Source organism: Salvelinus fontinalis, chromosome 6, assembly GCF_029448725.1.
Source record: "Salvelinus fontinalis isolate EN_2023a chromosome 6, ASM2944872v1, whole genome shotgun sequence".
NCBI classification, from domain to species: Eukaryota; Metazoa; Chordata; class Actinopteri; order Salmoniformes; family Salmonidae; genus Salvelinus; species Salvelinus fontinalis.
The window spans coordinates 29,781,115-29,804,064 of NC_074670.1; the positions used below are offsets into that span (position 1 = coordinate 29,781,115).

The 22,950-nt window shown below is 41.8% G+C and overlaps 1 pseudogene; it reads right to left on the reverse strand.

The window, feature by feature from the left end:
• Nucleotides 1-5,339: 5,339 nt before the first annotated feature.
• LOC129858591 (metalloreductase STEAP4-like) lies at nucleotides 5,340-13,971 on the reverse strand (annotated as a pseudogene).
• Nucleotides 13,972-22,950: the final 8,979 nt, after the last annotated feature.

Consider the following 22,950-nt stretch of genomic DNA (forward strand, 5'->3'; position numbering starts at 1 on the left):
GGTCAGAAAAAATACTTCAAAGACCACAGCAAGGACCTGCTGAAGCACTATGACTTAAATCCCTTCAACCTGGAAACCCTAGCACTGGTCAGGTGCACCTGGCAGTATACCTGTGCCAGAGGGGTTCAGCACCTGGAAGATACTATCTTACAAAGGAGATGCAACAGACCAGAGACAGCACCCAGAGACGCACCCCAATATGCAGCTGGGATAATGCAATCTGACTCCCAACACAGCTGCACCAGTGTGTTGCTCTCGCATCAGCCTCCACAGCCAGATGAAGTGACACGAGCACCAAAAGGTCTAACCCACCCCTCCCCCCGTCCCCATCCCCAAGGGGAGCACTGTCATCATTGTCTTCGATGGACAACCAAGATGGTGTGCAGGCATGTGATTGTGTATGTGTGTTTGTTTATGTGCACGTGTGTCACACTAATTCAAAAATCTACGAATAGTAGGAAACTACGCAATCGCGCATGGCGTATTCTCAGTATGCAAAAATATATTTTACAGTGTGTGGATTTTTGGAAATCAAGTATAGTTTAAATGCCAGGATGTTATACTCATTTCGGCTCTTCATCTAGTAGAATTCGATGCACACTTTTCCACAGTGCATTGGAGGTGGGCTGCGAATGATTGTCCCTAGTTCTCTTCAAGAAGCCAAACAACAAATCTAGGCTACATAATTGGGAAGATGACAAATAGCAAAGCTTCTGCGTGTTGTTCAAATGTAGGCTAACTAAAAAAGATATCCCTACAATGATAACGAGTAGCCTTTTGCAAACATCTTTGAAAACAGAAGTCTTTTTTTAACCTAAAGTGGATTTCTGTTTTCTCATTGAAAGTGTGTTTTGTTCTCTTGGTTTTCGTCAGAGCTTTAAAACTGAACAGTAAACCCTCTTTTGATTTCTGAATGTGTCTGCACCAGGGACTCGGGATGTGGCTGTGTTACTGATGTCATGTTAATCAGGCCTTTTGATTTGAACATATGGATTGTTTTAGTTTTGTAGGCTAGGCCAGGGTTTCCCAAACTCGTGGATTTAGCCTCAGCATTCATTCTGATTTTGTTCCCAGTGTTTTAGTTTATTATGTTGCTGTCCAGTGGTTCTGCATTTACCATGCACCCAACTGTCCACGATTGTCTGTGCACTAGCCTTTTGATTTTAACATTTGAAAAGTTTTGGTGTGTGTACTAGGATATTATTTAATTTATATATACACTTCGGTTTCACTAATGAATATGTTGAAATGGGACATAATTATCTGTTTCTCTCTTCAGTTCTTATTAAATAGGATAAATGGGCTACATGTATATAGGGATGGATGTCTGTTGAATTTGGAAAAATCCACCCGCACTCAACCCCGTCCCACTTACTAAGCCTGTCAAGAGCCGCTACTGCTTTGTTGCGGCTATGGCAAACTGCATGCTTTTTACTAAATGGTGCTTGTTAAATAGTATACGAAGATGAGTACATTGTTAGCAGTTTAAGTATGTAGTATGTAGTATGGCTATTCGGACACGGCAACTCTCAAGAAACAGAAAAGCTCTGTCCATGTTTGTCAAAACTCTCTATCTCACCCGAGGATAGCTGTTAATTTCCTCTGCAGTCAGTGAAACAGGATGAGAGACAGATACAGGCTGTGTAGCAAATGACACCCTATTCCCTATGTAGTGCACTGGTCAAAGGTAGAGCAATAAAAAAGGAATAGGGTCCGATTTGGGACGCAGACACAGTATGCCTTCAGGAAAACCATTGACTTCATCCAGGGAGTACCTGTGTTTGTTATCCATCTACAGAGAAACAATATATCCTCAAGTGCAGGATGAAGTGTATCCTAGGCACTGAAGTCAGTTTAGTATTTTTCGCTGTAGTATTTAAAAAGTTAGGATTTGGGAAGGGTAAACTCATTCTAGATACCGGTTCTACGGCAAGTAGAAGATTAACAGCATACCGGCCAGGCTATGCAACAGAAAAAGGTAATTGATGGAGTTAAATAATGAACTTAGAGGACTCATCATGGATATAAACCGTTTTTGTATGGACATGGACATTTGTATTTTTCAAATACAAAAGAAGAAGAAATTGTACAACTTTAAAAATGAGATGGCATCAATGGCACTGCCCTTGTTCTCACAGACGCCATACTGAAACATACAAAGATGGGTCCTCTAACTAACTCTATGGACCAGACTTGAACATAACTCTCAACTATCTGCCTTGAACGCAGACCCTCTATTACCTCAACGTGCACCAGCTGCTACTCATTGCCAATCAGCCTCCACACCCGTCCTCACGCTCCTTAATCACCACTGCCACTACTACTTATACCTGACCAAACCAACATTCCTCCTCTCTGTTCTGCAGTGCATGACGCTGTAATAGAAACAGTTCATTAAAATTAATTACAATTATCCTTACCCAATGGAGAATTCCTACTATTGATTGTGGTAATGAAATGTGACAGTAAATAATATAAACTTATTTTGTAATGTTGAGGCGTTTGTTATTTAAACTCTTGCTAGAGTATGCACTTTGTAGCAGTTTTGTGTGTGTATATGTACATATTTAAGACTACATAGACTAAAGGTGAAATTAAAGATGTTTTGATCAGGAAAAACTTGTTCACAATCTTTCTGCAGACCTCTCAGGTAAAATGTTGACCTTTCCACAAGAGACCAACACAGCTCATGTGAGACTAATGACCTCTAGAGAACTCACACTGAAACCAAACTTTTACTTTTTTTATTGACTAATGTTCAACTTATTAAAACAAATGGATGGTAACTTTTTTTGCCAATTGTATGACGCATAAACCATAATCATTTCTCACGATGTTTCTCCCTGTCCCTCTACATGTGTCTCCCTGTCCCTCTACATGTTTCTCCCTGTTCCTCTACATGTTTCTCCCTGTCCCTCTACATGTTTCTCCTTGTCCCTCTACATGTTTCTCCCTTTCCCTCTACATGTTTCTCCCTGTCCCTCTACATGTGTCTCCCGGTCCCTCTACATGTTTCTCCCGGTCCCTCTACATGTTTCTCCCTGTCCCTCTACATGTTTCTCCCTGTCCCTCTACATGTTTCTCCCTGTCCCTCTACATGTTTCTCCCGGTCCCTCTACATGTTTCTCCCGGTCCCTCTACATGTTTCTCCCTGTCCCTCTACATGTGTCTCCCTGTCCCTCTACATGTTTCTCCCTGTCCCTCTACATGTTTCTCCCTGTCCCTCTACATGTTTCTCCCTGTCCCTCTACATGTTTCTCCCTGTCCCTCTACATGTGTCTCCCTGTCCCTCTATATGTTTCTCCCTGTCCCTCTACATGTTTCTCCCTGTCCCTCTACATGTGTCTCCCTGTCCCTCTACATGTTTCTCCCTGTCCCTCTACATGTTTCTCCCTGTCCCTCTACATGTTTCTCCCGGTCCCTCTACATGTTTCTCCCGGTCCCTCTACATGTTTCTCCCGGTCCCTCTACATGTTTCTCCCTGTCCCTCTACATGTTTCTCCCGGTCCCTCTACATGTTTCTTCCTGTTCCTCTACAGGTTTCTCCCTGTCCCTCTACAGGTTTCTCCCTGTCCCTCTACATGTGTCTCCAGGTTTTTCATGGATCTCAGAAGGAACCACATCCTGTTCTCCCTCGCCACACCTACTAAAGATGACACTTTTGTCATCTTCAAGAGGATGACGGTAGGCGAGATCAAACAACTTTCCAAGAACAGTGCCGCTGTCTTTGATGGCCAGGACTACACCCTCAACACCTGGCACTCTATCTGGGCCTCTGAGACAGGCCTTGGACAGCTGTGGCTGGATGGCAAAGCCAGCACGAGGAAATTCCTCCAATCTGAAGCCATTAAAGGAAAAAACGTCATCCTTGAACAGATAGAATTAGTACAAAACCATGGCTGTTTTAAATGAAACACTATTCACCATACAGTGTTACTTTTGGCCACAAGGTAATGCTCTAATGAAATAAAGCATTAAACACTGAAAATAACAGATATTTTAATGTAACCTTTATTTTTCTAGGCAAGTCAGTTAAGAACAAATTCTTATTTACAATGATGGCCAAACCCATGCGCCGCCCAATCAGATGTGATACAGCCTGGATTTGAACCAGGGACTGTAGTGACACCTCTTGTGCTGGGATGCAGTGGCTTAGACCGCTGTGCCACTTGGGAGCCCAAAAACAAGAAGGCATTAGATTACTGAACACACGTTTCAGGAGCAGGCTGAGTTTGTTAGGCTTTTCGCCCGGCAGCAGATGTTCGTTGGCCTGCTGACGGATGACAACATGCTGTCTCCCCGTGAGATCCAAAGGTAGACTAACCAGACAAACTTCACCCCTGGAAACGTGATCAACTGGGGGGCCCTGGACTTCCCGACTGCAGACGAGTACTGCTGGAGAACAAGCAGTCAGACTGTAACCTTTCAAACATGTAATCAACCAAATAAATTTAAGTCAAATCGAGTTATGCTGTTGGGTAATGTTCCGTAATTGGCAATGCCATACCAGTCTTTCAGTTGTGTGGACAATATACCATACACTGTCATACACCCTCTAGCAGATAACATTAACACCAGGAAATCTGAGAATAACACATCCACCAGTAATGTCAATGAGTAATATACAAACTCTTGCCCAAAGGAGGACATTAAACCGGAGGCATCCTATTATCCAGCATCTACGGCAATATTTATCTGCAATTTTAGGCGGGTAGGACTGGTATTCAACAACTGAGACCATACTAAGAAAAGGGCCGTCTTCGAGTAGCTACATTTTGTCCCCAAAACGCAACATGCTTTGAAAGGTGGTGACCAAAGATGAATGAGGAGTTCACGCAGGATGTTTACCATTAGGGGGAAAAATGGTCAGTTCCTGTCTACTGAAAGGGATGGCTCTCCCATAAACCCTAATGTGATAGCAGCTGGGTCTGGTTTACTTAATTTACTTCAATTGAATCAGCAAGTTGGGTGTTTCGCTTCCCCTTCAGTCTCTGGTGGTGACCAATGATGGTCGTCATAATGTAACACTTTTAAAGTGTTACATTATCGAGATAAAATTGTCTTACTTGCACCTACATTTCGAAAAAATCCATGTGATGAAAGTTCATGCAGTTTTTGATATTCTCCTTCAAGTCACTGCAGTTGCTTCTCACCAACAGCAACATGCAGCCATCACCTGCATTGTGGGAAGCACTATTTGTCAACCAATCAATTAGGGGGGGTTTTGATTGAACAATGCGAATGTGACAAACAGGAAACAACTTTGCTGCGATCCTAAAGCTGCAGGGAATACACGAGTGATATTTGAGACTTCTTTAACCAATTTAATTATACACGTTTCAGTAGAAAATGGCTACCGCCATCACCGCCTGCTTGGCCTCCACACTCTCTGCAGATATACACCTGACATGTTTACGCAGATACAGTACCAGTCAAAAGGTTGGACACACCTACTCATTCCAGGGTTTGTCTTTATTTGTACTATTTTCTACATTGTAGAATAATAGCAAAGACATCAACACTATGAAATAGCACATGGAATTATGTAGTGACCAAAAAAGTGTTAAACAAATCTAAATATATTTTATATTTGAGATTCTTCAAAGCAGCCACCCTTTTCCTTGCTGACAGCTTTGCAGACTTTTGGCATTCTCTCAACCAGCTTCATGGGGTAGTCACCTGGAATGTGTTTCAGTTAACAGTGGTGCCTTGTTAAAAGTTAATTTGTGGAATTTCTTTCCTTATGTTGTGACAAGGTAGGGGTGGTATACAGTAGATAGCCCTATTTGGTAAAATACCAAGTCCATATTATGGCAAGAACAGCTCTAATAAGCAAAGACAAAACACAGTCCATCATTACTTTAAGACATGAAGGTCAGTCAATCCAGAAAATATCAAGAACTTTGAAAGTTTCTACAAGTGCAGTCGCAAAAACCATCAAGTGCTATGATGAAACGTGCTCTCATGAGGACAGCCACAGGAATGGAAGACACAGAGTTAGCTCTGCTGCAGAGGATAAGTTCATTAGAGTTAACTGCACATCAGAAATTGCAGGCCAAATAAATTCTTCACAAAGTTCAAGTAACATCAACTGTTCAGAGGAGACTGTGTGAATCAAGCCTATATTTATTTTATTCTATTTTATTTAACATTTATTTAACTAGGCAAGTCAGTTAAGTACAAATTCTTATTTACAATGACGGCCTGCCAATTGGCAAAAGGCCTCCTGCGGGGACAGGGGCTGGGATTAAAAATACAAAAATAAATAAAATATAAATATAGGACAAAACACACATCACAACTAGAGAGACAACACAACACTACATAAACATAGACCTAAGACAACAACATAGCAAGGCAGAAAACATGACAACACAGCATGGTAGCAACATAACATGACAATAACATGGTAGCAACACAACATTGTAGCAGCACAAAACATGGTACAAACATTATTGGGCACAGACAACAGCACAAAGGGCAAGAAGGTAGAGACAACAATACATCACACAAAGCAGCCACAACTGTCAGTAAGAGTGTCCATGATTGAGTCTTTGAATGAAGAGATTGAGATAAAACTGTCCAGTTTGACTGTTTTGTTGCAGTTCGTTCCAGTCGCTAGCTGCAGCAAACTGAAAAGAGGAGTGACCTAGGAATGTGTGCGCTTTGGGGACTTTTAACAGAATGTGACTGTCAGAACGGGTGTTGCATGTGGAGGATGAGGGCTACAGTAGATATCTCAGATAGGGGGGAGTGAGGCCTAAGAGGGTTTTATAAATAAGCATCAACCAGTGGGTCTTGTGACGGGTGTACAGATATGACCAGTATACAGAGGAGTATAGAGTGCAGTGATGTGTCCTATAAAGAGCATTGGTGGCAAATCTTATGGCCGAATGGTAAAGAACATCTAGCCACTCGAGAGCACCCTTACCCGCCGATCTATAAATTATGTCTCCGTAATCTAGCATGGGTTGGATGGCCATCTGAATCAGGGTTAGTTTTGCAGCTGGGGTGAAAGAGGAGCGATAACGATAGAGGAAACCAAGTCTTGATTTAACTTAAGCCTGCAGCTTTGATATGTGCTGAGAGAAGGACAGTGTACTGCCTAGCCATACTCCCAAGTACTTGTATGAGGTGACTACCTCAAGCTCTAAACCCTCAGAGGTAGTAATCACACCAGTAGGGAGAGTGGCATTCTTCTTACCAAACTACATGACCTTTGTTTTGGAGGTGTTCAGAAGCAGGTTAAGGGTAAAGAAAGCTTGTTGGACACAAAGAAAGCTTTGTTGTAGAGTATTTAACACAAAATCTGAGGGGAGGGGCCAGCTGAGTATAAGACTGTATCATCACCCACCCGTAGCACGCGCTCCAGCAGGTGTATCTCACTGATCATCCCTAAAGCCAAAACCTCATTTGGACGCCTTTCCTTCCAGTTCTCTGCTGCCTGCGACTGGAACGAATTGCAAAAATCTCTGAAGTTGGAGACTTTTATCTCCCTCAACAACTTTAAAAATCTGCTATCCGAGCAGCTAACCGATCGCTGCAGCTGTACATAGTCCATCTGTAAACTACCCACCCAATTTACCTACCTCAGCCCCATACTGCTTTTATTTATTTACTTTTCTGCTCTTTTGCACACCAGTATCTCTTCTTGCACATGATCATCTGATGATTTATCACTCCAGTGTTAATCTGCTAAATTGTAATTATTCGATTTATTGCCTACCTCATGCCTTTTGCACACATTGTATATAGATTCTCTTTTTCCTACCATGTTATTGACTTGTTTATTGCTTACTCCATGTGTAACTCTGTGTTGTTGTCTGTTCACACTGCTATGCTTTATCTTGGCCAGGTCGCAGTTGCAAATGAGAACTTGTTCTCAACTAGCCTACCTGGTTAAATAAAGGTGAAATAAAATAAATAAAAATAAAAATCTGCATGTAAATGGATGAGAGAGCTTCCTACTGCCTGAGCTATGTTGATGATGTAAATTGAGAAGAGCGTGGGGCCTAGGATTGAGCCTTGGGGTACTCGCTTGGTGACAGGCAGTGGCTGAGACAGCAGATTTTCATACTTTACACACTGCACTCTTTGAGAGAGGTAGTTATCAAACCAGGCCAAAAACTCTCAGCGGCACCAATACTCCTTAGCCGGCTCACAAGAATTTAATGGTCTACCATATCAAAAGCTTTGGACAAGTCAATAAAAATAGTAGCACAACATTGCTTAGAATCAAGGGCAATGGTGACATCATTGAGGACCTTTAACTTCTTGACGCTAGGGGTCAATTTTTTTATAAAAAAAAATAATAACATTCCCAAGGTAAACGGACTATTTCTCAGGTCCAGACCGTAGAATATGCATCTAATTTACAGATTAGGATAGAAAACACTCCAAAGTTTCCAAAACTGTCAAAATATTGTCTGTGAGTATAACAAAACTGATTTTGCAGGCGAAAACCTGAGGAAATCTAACCCGGAAGTGATTTAAATTTTTTAAATCTGTGTTTCATTGCCCGTCTTTCTTTCATTTAAAGGGGTATCAACCAGATTCCTTTTCCAATGGCTTCCTCAGGCTGTGACCAGGCTTAAGACATAGTTTCAGGCTTTTATTTTGAAAAATTAGTGTGAGTTTTCAAAACTAGTCAGGTGTCCTTTGATTAGTTCCTGCGTGCGAGAGGGGTAGCTCTCCATTTTCTTTCTCTCTTTTATTGAATAGGTTACGGTCTGGTTGAAATATTATCGATTATGTATGTTAAAAACAACCTGAGGATTGATTATAAAAAACATTTGACATGTTTCTACGAACATTACGGATACTTTGGGGAATTTTCGTCAAACGGAACGAGGCTGTGGTTTTCTGAACAGAACGCGCAACCCAAATGGCGTTTTTTTGTTATAAAAGTAATATTTATCGAACAAAAAGAACATTTATTGTGTAACTGGGAGTCTCGTGAGTGCAAACATCCGAAGATTATCAAAGGTAAGCGATTCATTTTATTGCTTTTCCGACTTTCGTGACCATGCTAATTTGGGGCTAGCAGTTCTAGCATTGATTGATACACTCACAAAAGCTTGGATTGCTTTCGCTGTAAAGCATATTTTCAAAATCTGACACAATAGGTGGATTAACAACAAACTAAGCTGTGTTTTGGTATATTTCACTTGTGATTGCATGATTATAAATATTTTTAGTAACATTTTTGAATCTGATACGTTTGGGAATTTTCTTCTGCCTTTCAGGACCGGAACGAGGCTGTGGTTTTCTGAACATAACGCGCAACCCAAATGGCGTTTTTTGTTATAAAAGTGATATTTATCGAACAAAAATAACATTTATTGTGTAACTGGGAGTCTCGTGAGTGCAAACATCCGAAGATTATCAAAGGTAAGCGATTAATTTGATTGCTTTTCTGACTTTCGCGACCATGCTAATTTGGGGCTAGCAGTTCTAGCATTGATTGATGCACTCACAAAAGCTTGGATTGCTTTCACTGTAAAGCATATTTTCAAAATCTGACACGATAGGTGAATTAACAACAAGCTAAGCTGTGTTTTGGTATATTTCACTTGTGATTGCATGATTATAAATATTTTTAGTAATATTTGGCGCCCTGCAATTCAGCGGTTGTTTAGGAAAATGATCCCGCTAAAGGGATCCGTAGCGCAGAGAGGTTAAGGTTGCGGTGACACATCCATAACCTGAGCGGAAACCAGATTGCATACCAGAGAGAATACTATAGACATCAAAAAGGCAATCAGTTTTTCCAACACTTTTGATAAACAGGGAAAAATTGTCAAATTGCTGCAAAGAAACCACTACTAAAGGACACCAATAATAAGAAGAGACTAGCTTGGGCCAAGAAACACAAGCAATGGACATTAGACCAGTGGAAATCTGTCCTTTGGTCTGATGAGTCTAAATTTGCGTTGGACTGCAGAGTGACGGAAAAGCAGCCAACAAGTGCTCAGCATATGTGGGAACTCCTTCAAGACTGTTGGAAAAGCATTCCAGGTGAAGTTGGTTGAAGGAATGCCAAGAGTGTGCAAAGCTGTCATCAAGGGTGGCTCCTTTTTTTTTTTTTTTTTTCAAGGGTGGCTACTTTGAAGAATCTAAAATCTAAAATATATTTTGATTTGTTTTACACGTTTTTGGTTACTACATGATTCCATATGTGTTATTTCATAGTTTTGATGTCTTCACTATTATTCTACAATGTAGAAAATAGTCAAAATGAAGAAAAATCCTTGAATCCCTAGGTGTGTCCAAACGTTTGACTGGTACTGTATATCAGCAATATATACACAAATGCAGATACACCTGACATATTTATACACATACTGTTAATCAACAATATGAAAACACATGGAGCCGAGGGTACAAGACTGAAAGGGATGGAGGAGATTCATTGATGGCCTATGTTCCGCAAGGAATACAAAGGCCTAAGTAAGTAGGTAATATATGAACTATATTTATTTACCTGCAGATATACATTGAGTGTACAAAACATTAGGAATACCTTCCTACAAACGAGTTGTACCCTCTTTTGCCCTCATAACACCCTCAATTCGTCGGGGCATGGGCTCTACAAGGTGTCAAAAGCGTTCCACAGAGATGCTGGCCCATGTTGACTCCAATGCTTCCCACAGTTGTGTCAAGTTGGCTGCATGTCCTTTGGGTGGTGGACCATTCTTGATACACACTTGAAAGTTCTTGACACACTCAAACCGGTGCGCCTAGCACCTCCTACCATACCCCATTCAAAGGTACTTACTGTATCAGCAAATGTACACCTGACATATACATGTATACGGTACACAGATAGTATATGCTTCCAGAAGGAGTTTGGAAGTCGGTAGTGAGTGTTGCAACTGAGGACTTTTTACATGCTACACACTTCAACACTCGGCGATCCCATTCTGTGTGCTTTCGTGGCCTACCACCTCACGGCTGAGCCGTTGCTGCTCCTAGAGGTTTCTACTTCACAATAGCAGCACTTACAGTTGACTGGGGCAGCTCTAGCAGGGCAGACATTTTACAAACTGACTTGTTGGAAAGGTGGCATCCTATGAAGGTGCCAGGTTGGCCAATCTACTGCCAATGTTTGTCTATGGAGATGGCATGGCTGTGTGCTTGACTTTATACATGTCAGCAACGGGTGTGGCTGAAATTGCCGAATCCACTTATTTGAAGGGGTGTCCAAATACTTTTGTATATATAGTGTATTAGGGGGGAGGATTAAGAGTAGTTTCACTCAATATTGTGTGTAAGTGGATCGGGCAGCGAGCCGTGTCTCTGCACATTACTAGTAAAGTAATAGTATGGGGACAAGGGACCAAGGATCTCTATCTGAATGTAATTGTGACACAAGCAGAGCACCCCTGTGGATTTAATCAAACTGCAAGGCAGGGAATGCACATACGTATGCACGCACACACGCACGCACGCACACACACCTCTTTCTCTCTCACACACACACACACACACACACACACACACACACACACACACACACACACACACACACACACACACACACACACACACACACACACACACACACACACACACACACACACACACACACACACACACACAACACACTCTCTCTCTCTCTCTCTCTGTTTCCTTTCTCTGTCGCACACATACACATTAACACACAAACACTACTGCAGTGCTCTATTTTGTTGAAACACAGGTAGTTATGAGGGAAGAGCAGTGTGTGTGTTCAAAGAGGATGTGAGGCAGATTCAGGTTTGCTCTCCAGAGGGTTGAGGTGTTTGTTTTTCTCTCTGAAGCTGAGGCATGAATGATAGTGCCTCATCTCCACAACATAACTAAGTGTGTGTGTGTTTGTATAATATAACAATGATGTCCTTGTTTCACCAGGCAATGGAAATTCAATAAAAAATGTAAGTAAAACAAACAAAATGGCTCCACACTGGCCCCACAACCCACAGAATACTCCCTGATATTTTCTCAATTATTTGTTTTCTTTATTGTCAGGTGTTTATGTGTGTGTACCTGTTTCCCAGCCAGTGGTCCATTCTGCAGAGCCCAGGCAGACAGGGTCTTTAATCCTTTAACCACCTCAGCTCCAGGGACCAGACTGCTCAGGTACATAACATTATAACCACATTTACAGTACATCAACATACACATACTGTAGATACAGATCAATATATAAAAACATTCCTCGATCGAAGGCACCGCATCTTAGTGTTGCGGCGTTACTACAGTCTGGGGTTTGATCCCAGACTGTGTCACAACAGTCCTTGACCGGGAGTCCCATAGGGTGGTGCACAATTGTGACACGATTCAGGAAAGTAGGCGTTCTGGATAACATGAAAAAAGCCTAACCAGCTCTGCGAGAGCAAGTAAAATGGTCAGACATGGGTGTCCTCTCATTTTATGTCTGTAAGTAGCTAGCCAATGTTAGCCAGTTAGCTTGGGTGCTTGACTGTAGTTGTGAGGTCAGAGCTTTTGGAACAACCCTACTTATTGTACAGAGCATCCAGTGTGCGCTGTGAACACGAAACGCTCTGAATTTACTAACGGACAATCTGACAAGGGCGAGTAATGTTCAGTGAGCTGTTCTCTCTCTTTTAGATGTCTGGAAGTAGCTGGCAAGTTAGTACAGAACGGTTGGATCAACCCTTAAAGAGATGGGTGGGGCTAAGGCTTAAGAGGGTGTGAACAATGCTGAATGGGTGTAGACAAAGAAGAGCTCTCCAATAGTAGTATCAAAACATTGACAGTTTTCTCAAAAGTGAGTTTACAAGTTGATCAACTTTCATAGCAGAATTACTTTACCATTGTTTCCTCAAATGCAATGTATGATATACCATTTTGTAGGTCAGAGTCTCTACTTTTATCCAATGTAAAAAACAGACATTCAAATGTTGCTACATAAGACCGAATCCAGGTGGTTAGTCACAATTGGCCCAGCGTCGTCAGGTATAGGCGAGGGTTTGGCCGGAGGGCTTTACTTGGCTCATCGCGCTTTAGCGACTCCTTGTAGTGGGCCGGGCACCTGCAGGCTGACGTCGGTAGTCAGATGAACGGTGTTCCCTCCTACACAAAAAAACATACACATAATAACAGCATATACTGTATAGCTCTCACCTTTGCAGGTACTCTGCGTTGGCCTCTGGGTACTGATTCTTCCTCAGGTTGTTACTGAGGTCCACCAACACCTGCAATTCAACATGGCATCAAATACACTGATTCGTACAATATATTTGCTAAGTACACTGGAATATACATTCTATTGGCTAAATACACTGGGACATAGAATATATTGGCTAAATACACTGGGACATAGAATATATTGGCTAAATACACTGGGACATAGAATATATTGGCTAAATACACTGGGACATAGAATATATTGGCTAAATATACTGGGACATACATTACATTGGCTAAATACGGTAGTGTATATTGTATTTGCCAAATATACTAACAAAACAGACATTAATACATATAGCAGAAGTAATAATACATATATGCTACCTTCCCCTTTAGCTGATTGGCCAGTGGTACCAGGAAGTCGTAGTGTTCTCTCTGGACAGCGATGAAGATCAGATGGGCTGACTGGGCAGCTGCAGCATGACCCAGGACCTGCATATACATCATCAACATACTGATACACACAGAAACACACATACATTATATTCACATGTACTTCTTCAAACATAAACAAATATTTGTACATACACATTATGCACCATATTCACCACATGTACCATATCATCACATTACACCAGATCTATTAGAAAGGTTGTTGTACCTGTGCTCCATGGGGCAGGAGACTGCAGCTTTTGGGCTCCGGCTGCCGAACACCACCCCGTACCCTGCCTGCAGCAGACGCAAGCCCAGAAAGCACCCCAGGTCACCCGTCCCAGACACACACACCCTCTCACACTCTGGGAGGGACACACGCTCACTTTTCTCCTCTTTCTTCATGTTAATATTCTGATCACCTGTTATGTCCGTAGATAGGTACGCTATGCAGTCAACCCTTGCTTGATTGTCAATTTAACACACGTCTCCTGAAGTCCCGATAGAGTTGATTGTTAAAAAATAGAGACCTTAGAGGCAAATACTTTCTTCTCTTCAGCAAGGTGTTGTTTCCAAAGTCTGTTCCGGAGGTGAAGCTGCTATCCCTGGTGAGTTATTTTCTGTTTCAGACCTGAGCTGCTGTAGCTGCTGTGAACTTACTGACTTTTGTGACTTTATTACCCTGTCCTTTAATGCACGAAACAGCAATGTGTTTTGTTGCTATCCTTATTGTCATGAAGGGCATCAGATTAGTTAATTAAAGTGACTTACTGTATCATGTTCCAATTATTATCACCAGAACCATACGCACACCTTTCAAATAAAACACGTAATGTATAAGACTGGCTGCCAATTGGAGAACTACCGTCAATGAATGTCTCATCTGTGTATCTGGTCATTATTGCTCACTATCACAGTATCATTGTCTGTTATCATGTGTGTTTAGTTTAATTAAGAACTCTGGAATCTATTAAAATATCGTTCTAGCTATCAGCAAAGACATGAATACAGTATGTTTGGTAAGAAAGTGTATCATGTGAAGAGAGCACTTGAGGGACTTTTATTTTTAAACCTTTATTTTACCTGGTAAATTGATTGAGAACACATTCTCATTTACAGCAACAACCTGGGGAATAGTTACAACGGAGAGGAATTGCGGCCCGTCAGAAATTCCAGGATCCAAAGCATTTCATGGTTACAGATGCAAGTGCTACGGGACGATAGTCATTTAGGCAGGTTACTTTTGAGTTCTGAGAACAGGTACAATGTTGGTCTGCTTGAAACATGTTGGAATTACAGACTGGGACAAGGAGATGTTGAACATGTCCGTGAAGACGCTTGCCAGGTTTAGTATTGGGTTCAGATTAAGGTCTAGGTTTTGGAAAAGAAGCTGTGGATTCTAAGGAAGAATAAAGATGTGAGATAAGTATACGTCCCATAAGTATACTCCATAAATATTCCATCACTGACTTCGCAGACAGACACACGCGGGACGTTCATTATGAAACTGTTAGAAGATGGCTTTATGAGGGAAAAAAACAGATTGGATGAAAGACTAACCCAGTTCACCAGCTGTTTGTCTTTGATGAAACTGCTGCTTTAGGGATTGTGTGTGTATGTGTGTATGTGTGTGTACATGTGTTAGCTCTTTCCCTGACATTTGTGAGTGTGAGAGTAACCCTGCTCTCTGTGCAGTATCTAGGACAGGACGTATTGGCTGAGCTTTATCATCTCTGTCTTTAAATGTGAAGTTTGAAGTTTGATGGACGTTTGAAGTCCTGAATCTTATCAGCCCGACCCAAGCTGCTGGTATCAAAGCAGGGAGGAATTTCATGAAGCTGCTGATTTGAGAGATTTCCTCGTTTCCGCTTGCATTCTACAGCACTCCTTCTCTTCTACTTAGACTTTTAGAAAGTAAACTGCAGAATTTTCTAGAAGTCTCTACTCTGTAGAACCCTCACTACAAAGGTACAGAGCTGCATCTGCGTTAAGAGCCAGGCTGCGGTAACATGCTTGTCTCTTTTCAGATGAGAGTGTTCTTTAAATCATTAATTAAGTTGCCTTGAGTTTGACATGATGAGGCTGTTGGTAGACTGATGAGCGATGGCCTTGGCGCAGTGGTAAACCAAGGGTTGTGATTTCAATTCTCGCAGGGGCATTCAACAATTTTGAACAACCATGTGCCAGTCACCCAAAACATTGGCATGTGCTATTTCAGTAATAGCTCAAAATGAAATTTCCCTGGCTTGTCTGTCGGAACAGAACGCTCCAACTAAAGTGGTTGTGTGCGTTCAGGTAACGGTGAGCTATGAGAAACATACTTTCTGTGGAATGCCTGTTTTATTGGAAATGATAGGACATTGTTATGGTAATTACATCCTATCTTAACTATAGTAACACAGCAACAACATGAATCCTAACAAACATAAAATAATATTTATCATAAAACGTACTGGCAAGAATTATATCCTGTCATGTTCCTACCGACATGCTCATTAGAAAGTGAAAATGATTTAGTACTGTATTGTGTATTATATGACTGAATTCTGTTTATTATTCTTATTTGTTCTATTGTGTTTTAATTGAACATGTTTCAGGATGTCTGTTTGGCCCAGTCAGCAGTTGCAGTTTTTAACAATCACTTTGGCACTAATTTCAGAACCTTGTGGTCATTTTTCAAAACTCTAGACACAAAACTCAAAACAGTCATCACTTGTAACTGTCACGTTCCTGACCTATTTATGTTAGTTGTTATGTGTGTTAGTTGGTCAGGACGTGAGGTTGGGTGGGCATTCTATGTTTTCTGTTTCTGTGTTGGTTTTGGATTGCCTGGTATGGCTCTTAATTAGAGGCAGGTGTTTGGCGTTCCTCTAATTAAGAGTCATATTTAGGTAGGCGTTGTCACAGTGTTCGTTGTGGGTGATTGTCTCCTGTGTCAGTATGTATGTTCGTGCCACACGGGACTGTAGCGTTTGTTTGTTTCGTTTCGTTTCGATGTCGTCTGTTTCCTGTACGTGAGGTTATGTTTAGTTATGTAAGTTTATGTTCAGGTTTCGTCAACGTATGTTTTCTTGTTTTGTAGTTTTGAAAGTGTTTTGTTTCGTTTCGTGTTGCCATCGTATTTAAAATAAAGATGGCTTATTTCCCAAATGCTGCGTTTTGGTCTGAAGATCCTTCTCTCCTCACCTCATTCGAGGATGAGGAGAGCGTCAGCCGTTACAGTAACACAGGCTGTCCAATGTTCAAAACATTGCATTGTGCATTCACATCTTTAAAGAAACCTTGCACTTGCAGAATCATTAGTTCAAATAACTCATTTATCATGAAATGCCATAGGAACATTCATTTAGATCACCCACACACAAGATACCGATAGTTTCACTGTGTAGTTGTTCGTACAATCATTAAATATTGTAGTACAAAATATGTGATACATGTTTCATTATGCTACTACACGTAAATACATCAATGTAAAAGGACTAGTAGAGAGAATACTAGAGACACTGTGGAATCATTGAACAAAATATGAAGTTTATTGATGAAATGCAATAAAATCACAACATAGGTTTCTTTGAATCAAAGCAAAACTAATTAGCTACAAAAAAAGAAAAAAACTACAGTAAAACATCAACTGCAGTATTCCTCACCTGGCTTACTGTAAAAAGCTAAACAAAGGATTGATTACTGTACTTCTATATTTCCATCAAACCTGTCTTGTGGATTTGGCCATAGGTTCTCATCCACACCACAATGGGTGTTTTCATTAGCCAAACATCTTGGGAAAAATCTTCGGGCATGGCGAATCCATACCTGACATTGGTCTGCCAGCATGGTGGAACCTGACGTTATCCCACACAATGACATAGGTCATGCCATCTGCTCTACAGACCTGATTTAGCTCATCAAGGAAGGTTACGTTCGAACAGCAAATCATGTGGCTGCATGCAACTCAATATATAGACTATATAGAGTAGAGGGCTTTAGTTGTTGTTCGACCAAACATTAGAACGGGCAAGATGCGTAATCTAAGCAACTTTGACCGTGGTATGATTGTTGATGCCACACATGGTGATTCCAGCATCTCAGAAACAGCTGCCTTCCTGGGATATTTAGGCACTACAGTCTCTAGAGTTTACAGAGAATGGTGCGATAAACAAAACACATTCAGTGAGCGGCAGTTCTGTGGGCAAAACCACCTTGTTAATGAGAGAGGTCAGAGGAGAATGTCCAGACTCATTCAAGCTAACAGAAAAGCCACAAACGCTCAAATAACAACTGTTTAAAACAGTGGTGTGCAGAAAGGCATCTCTTAATGTACAACACCGTGAATAATTCAGGCTGTTGTGGAGGCAAAAGGGGGTCCTACCCAGTACTAGATAGATGTACCTAATAAAGTGTCCGGTGAGTGTACAGTAATGTCAAATCTGAAAACATGGTCTGGAAAAGTGGTACATGGGACCATAGAAACAGTGTCTGATAAAGAAGGATGATGAAATATTACATCCATAGATAACGTAGTCCAATTGGTTCATGTTCCACGGTAATTGGTGTCAATGGATCTCGTTATCCTGAAACTTTCATGATCTAAACATGGAATATTGTTTGGCAGTTATGCATTAAACTATGCATTAAGAGTAATGCAACAGTTACTTATCATTTTGAGCAGTTGATTCAATTGATAGTTAGATCATTGTAATGAAATGAATAGACAGTCATCTCAGAACTAATGTGTGAATTGCATTTTGAAATGGCAATACTTTGATGTTAAGTTGTGTCATTTTGAACAGGTGATTTTAGTTCAATGAACAAATTATCTTATCTTTATGTGTATTGTATCCAAGCAATTGGAAAAAGTGTTAGAGTTTTGAAAAATTTGCATTTTGATCATTGGTTGGCGTTTTGTGTCTAGAGTTTTGAAAAATGACATCAAGGATCCGAAATTAGTGCCAAAGTGATTGTAAAAAACTGTAATACAACATGTACCATATTACAGTAATACATGGATGAAGACGAATGTCATATCTAATATTCCTTCATCCCGCAGAGGTTTTAGTGCAAAACACTATTACAAATGTGCTTTATGTTACGTACATGTAGTTGAGCCTGCGGTTTGGATCTCCCCTCGGGCAAACTCTGTGTGTGTGTGTGTGTGTGTGTGTGTGTGTGTGTGTGTGTGTGTGTGTGTGTGTGTGTGTGTGTGTGTGTGTGTGTGTGTGTGTGTGTGTGTGTGTGTGTGTGTGTGTGTGTGTGTGTGTGTGTGTGTGTGTGTGTGTGTGTGTGTGTGTGTGTGTGTGTGTGTGTGTGTGTGTGTGTGTGTTTTTGCGCATGCACGCATGTATATCAAGTAAAGGTTAAGGGATCTACTCTGATAGGATCAGAAATGATTCATGTCTTTGTAGTGTGTGTGTGTGTGTGTGTGTGTGTGTGTGTGTGTGTGTGTGTGTGTGTGTGTGTGTGTGTGTGTGTGTGTGTGTGTGTGTGTGTGTGTGTGTGTGTGTGTGTGTGTGTGTGTGTGTTTGCGCATGCACGCATGTATATCAAGTAAAGGTTAAGGGATCTACTCTGATAGGATCAGAAATGATTCATGTCTTTGTAGTGTGTGTGTGTGTGTGTGTGTGTGTGTGTGTGTGTGTGTGTGTGTGTGTGTGTGTGTGTGTGTGTGTGTGTGTGTGTGTGTGTGTGTGTGTGTGTGTGTGTGTGTGTGTGTGTGTTTGCGCATGCACGCATGTATATCAAGTAAAGGTTAAGGGATCTACTCTGATAGGATCAGAAATGATTCATGTCTTTGTAGTGTGTGTGTGTGTGTGTGTGTGTGTGTGTGTGTGTGTGTGTGTGTGTGTGTGTGTGTGTGTGTGTGTGTGTGTGTGTGTGTGTGTGTGTGTGTGTGTGTGTGTGTGTGTGTGTGTGTGTGTGTGTGTGTGTGTGTGTGTGTGTGTGTGTGTGTGCGTGTCTTTGTAGCATAGCAATGTATGCCGTAGGCATGCAAACCTGAACAGGCAGGTGTCGGCAGGAAACACTGAGCTGAGAGTCACAGATCAGATGAAGTCCTGTGAACTGGATGGTGGATGAGAAAGCAGATGAAGTCCTGTGAACTGGATGGTGGATGAGAGGGCAGATGAAGTCCTGTGAACTGGATGGTGGATGAGAGGGCAGATGAAGTCCTGTGAACTGGATGGTGGATGAGAGGGCAGATGAAGTCCTGTGAACTGGATGGTGGATGAGAGAGCAGATGAAGTCCTGTGAACTGGATGGTGGATGAGAGAGCAGATGTTGGGCTATTTTTTTATGCCATAAAGACATAATAATAAGAAGGTTTCATATTATTTGTTGCTGGATCGATCTCAAATCTTTAACTGTAGGCTGATCCCTAAATAAACTGCTTAGCAGCCATAACATATCAGAGAGAGAGAGAGAGAGAGAGAGAGAGAGAGAAGAGCTGTGTGTGTGTGTGTGTGTGTGTGTGTGTGTGTGTGTGTGTGTGTGTGTGTGTGTGTGTGTGTGTGTGTGTGTGTGTGTGTGTGTGTGTGTGTGTGTGTGTGTGTGTGTGTGTGTGTGTGTGTGTGTGTGTGTGTGTGTGTGTGTGTGTGTTTGTGTGTGTGTGTAAGGAGGGTAAATTTGTACACTGGCATTATTGTTTCAGTGTGTTTGTGTTTATGTCGGTTAATTGCCGTCTGACCGCTGTGAGACTAGTGGTCTTTGACCTGCCCTGTTACATGCTGTTACTAGGGTTACTCCAGGGCTGATCTGATTGGTTCTCCGGAGAAAATGCTTAATTAGTCTGAATCACCTTCCTGTTAACCTTGGGATTCAGCAGAAACCACACACACAGACACACACAGCAACCAGGTGGAGCTGACAAACAGTAACCATCATGGAGAGAACGGCGTTGTCATAGTAAATCATATTCCTCCCCTGTTGAGAGACAGACAGAGACAGACAAGTCTCACAGCAGGCAGTAGCAACGGGTTCTCATTCAGACACTTTCACTAGTTTCCTCTGGAAAAAAGTGCTATTTTTATCTCTGACTAATTCCAGGAGAGGACAGCTCTGGTCTGGGAGAGCTGTAGGGTGTGTAAGGGTTAGTTTGAGCACAGCGCTAACACACTGAGACTTTCCACTGGCTGTGAGCGGATGTGAACATACAGGATTCAACAGGATCAGAGAAACACTGAGCTCCGAATCACACCTCAGAAGAGGCTGTCATTGTTGTGTGTGTGTGTGTGTGTGTGTGTGTGTGTGTGTGTGTGTGTGTGTGTGTGTGTGTGTGTGTGTGTGTGTGTGTGTGTGTGTGTGTGTGTGTGTGTGTGTGTGTGTGTGTGTCTGTGTGTGTCTGTAATCCCTCTAGCTGTGTCCAGGTCACGTAGCCAGCCAGGTAACCGTGGAAATTCAATTAAGTAGCCAATGGAACATGTTTGTGTGAATGGAGGCGTGTTATTAGTCAGTGACTGGGTTGACATTTCAGTGTCACACCTCTGAAAAAAAAAAAGGTGCCAGACAGTATTGACCATTTCTGCCGTATAACTTGCTATAACAGATGACCGACAGGGAAATAACACGTTATGATTGTGGTAAAATGACATTCTGACAAGCCGATGACAGTAAAGGACTGGATGTGTCTTGATCAATATAAACATTATCCTTCCTAATGAGATGAATGAGTGCAGTGCACTGTTTTGTTGAGTTATAAAGTATATGTCGTATATATTGTAATTGTTAGCACAGTAAAATTGTATGACCTGGCTTTTGTTACTGACCGGGAGATGGGCCTGACTGCTACTGACAACACAAACCACGTGCATGCGTGCGTGCGTGTGTGTGTGCGTGTGTGTGTGTGTATGTGTCACGTTGCCCTACCTAGTGCTAATGCCAGGGAAGAATGTGTGAAAGCTGTCAGAACATCAGGTTCCTGAAATAGACTGAAACACCTTCCCATGAGAGAGAGAGAGATAGAGAGAGAGAGAGAGAGAGAGAGAGAGAGAGAGAGAGAGAGAGAGAGAGAGAGAGAGAGAGAGAGAGAGAGAGAGAGAGAGAGAGAGAGAGAGAGAGAGAGAGAGAGAGACAGAGAGACAGAGAGACAGAGAGAGAGAGAGAGAGAGAGAGAGATGGGAAAAAATGAGAGGGGGGAGGGAGAGTGAGTGAGAGAGAGAGAGAGGAGAATGAGAGGGGAGGAAAGAAAGGATAGATGGAGAAAGAAAGGAGTTGAAAGGGATAGAAATGGAGAAGAGAGTAGAGGAGAGTATGGAGCAAGATTTCACTTTGTGAGACAAAAAGCCAAGATTCCAGGACAGTGATAATGATGAGTTATAGATAGGAGATCACACACAGTAAACTCACATCAACGATAAATCCTTTATGTATGCGGTTCTTATGTTCTGCTATATTCTATTCAGCCTGACAAAAGCCACTCATATAGCAGGGGGTATGTATATAAATTCACCTAGGACTTAGGAGAAAAGAACAGCAACACACATTGTGTTGATCTATATCAGCATGGGAGACCAATGGGGAATTGACACGTTCACTCATTTATTTATAATGGAGTGAGTCACTACTTCACCCACTCTTTTACTTGAAACGTTTATGATTCCAGTCACTTAATTAAAGATGGGAATTGAGCAATTTCATCTTTCAATCACTTGAGGGAGAAGGAGAAGTAGAGGGAGAGAGAGGGGTAGAGAGAGAGAGAGGTAGAGAGAGAGAGATACAATCACTCTTTCAATCACCTCCAATCTGTTCCTCTAAGAAAGAGAAAGATGAAGGTCTATAATTCTGCTACCTAGGTTTCCATGCCACCACTCTACTCTGAGGCGTTCTCTATGGAGTCCTAAGAGTGAAACATTTACCAGAGTCGTCACATAGCAATTTCTTGACCTTGATCTTCACATTTGATAAGAGGGATAATGGTTGGGGTGTATGAGTAACACAGGAGGTTGGGGACACCTTAATTGGGGAGAACTCGTGGGCTCCTGGTAATGGCTGGAGCGGAATTCCTGGAATGTTTGATGCCACTTCATTTGTGCCGTTTCCGGCCATTATTATGAGCCATTCTCTCCTCAGCAGCCTCCTGTGATAATAAGTAGACTGTTTTGGATGATGGATAGATTTTGATGTATAATTGTAAAAGGGATATGATTGTTTTTATCCATTATCAATCTTCTTACTACAAGAACAACGAGAATCAAGTGGATGGAGCGAGGCCAAGGTCTGGTCCTAATGTTCTGTCCTGACTTGAACCCAGCCCATCCCGCAGTAAAAGTGTGTGTCAGAGTCTGAGGCTGGGGAATGGAGATTGTTAAGGTACAGCCCTGCTTTTCCCTCCCACTATTAATGGCACCGCAACACATTCACTTAAAGTTATGCACTGTGTGTGTGTGTGTGCGTGTG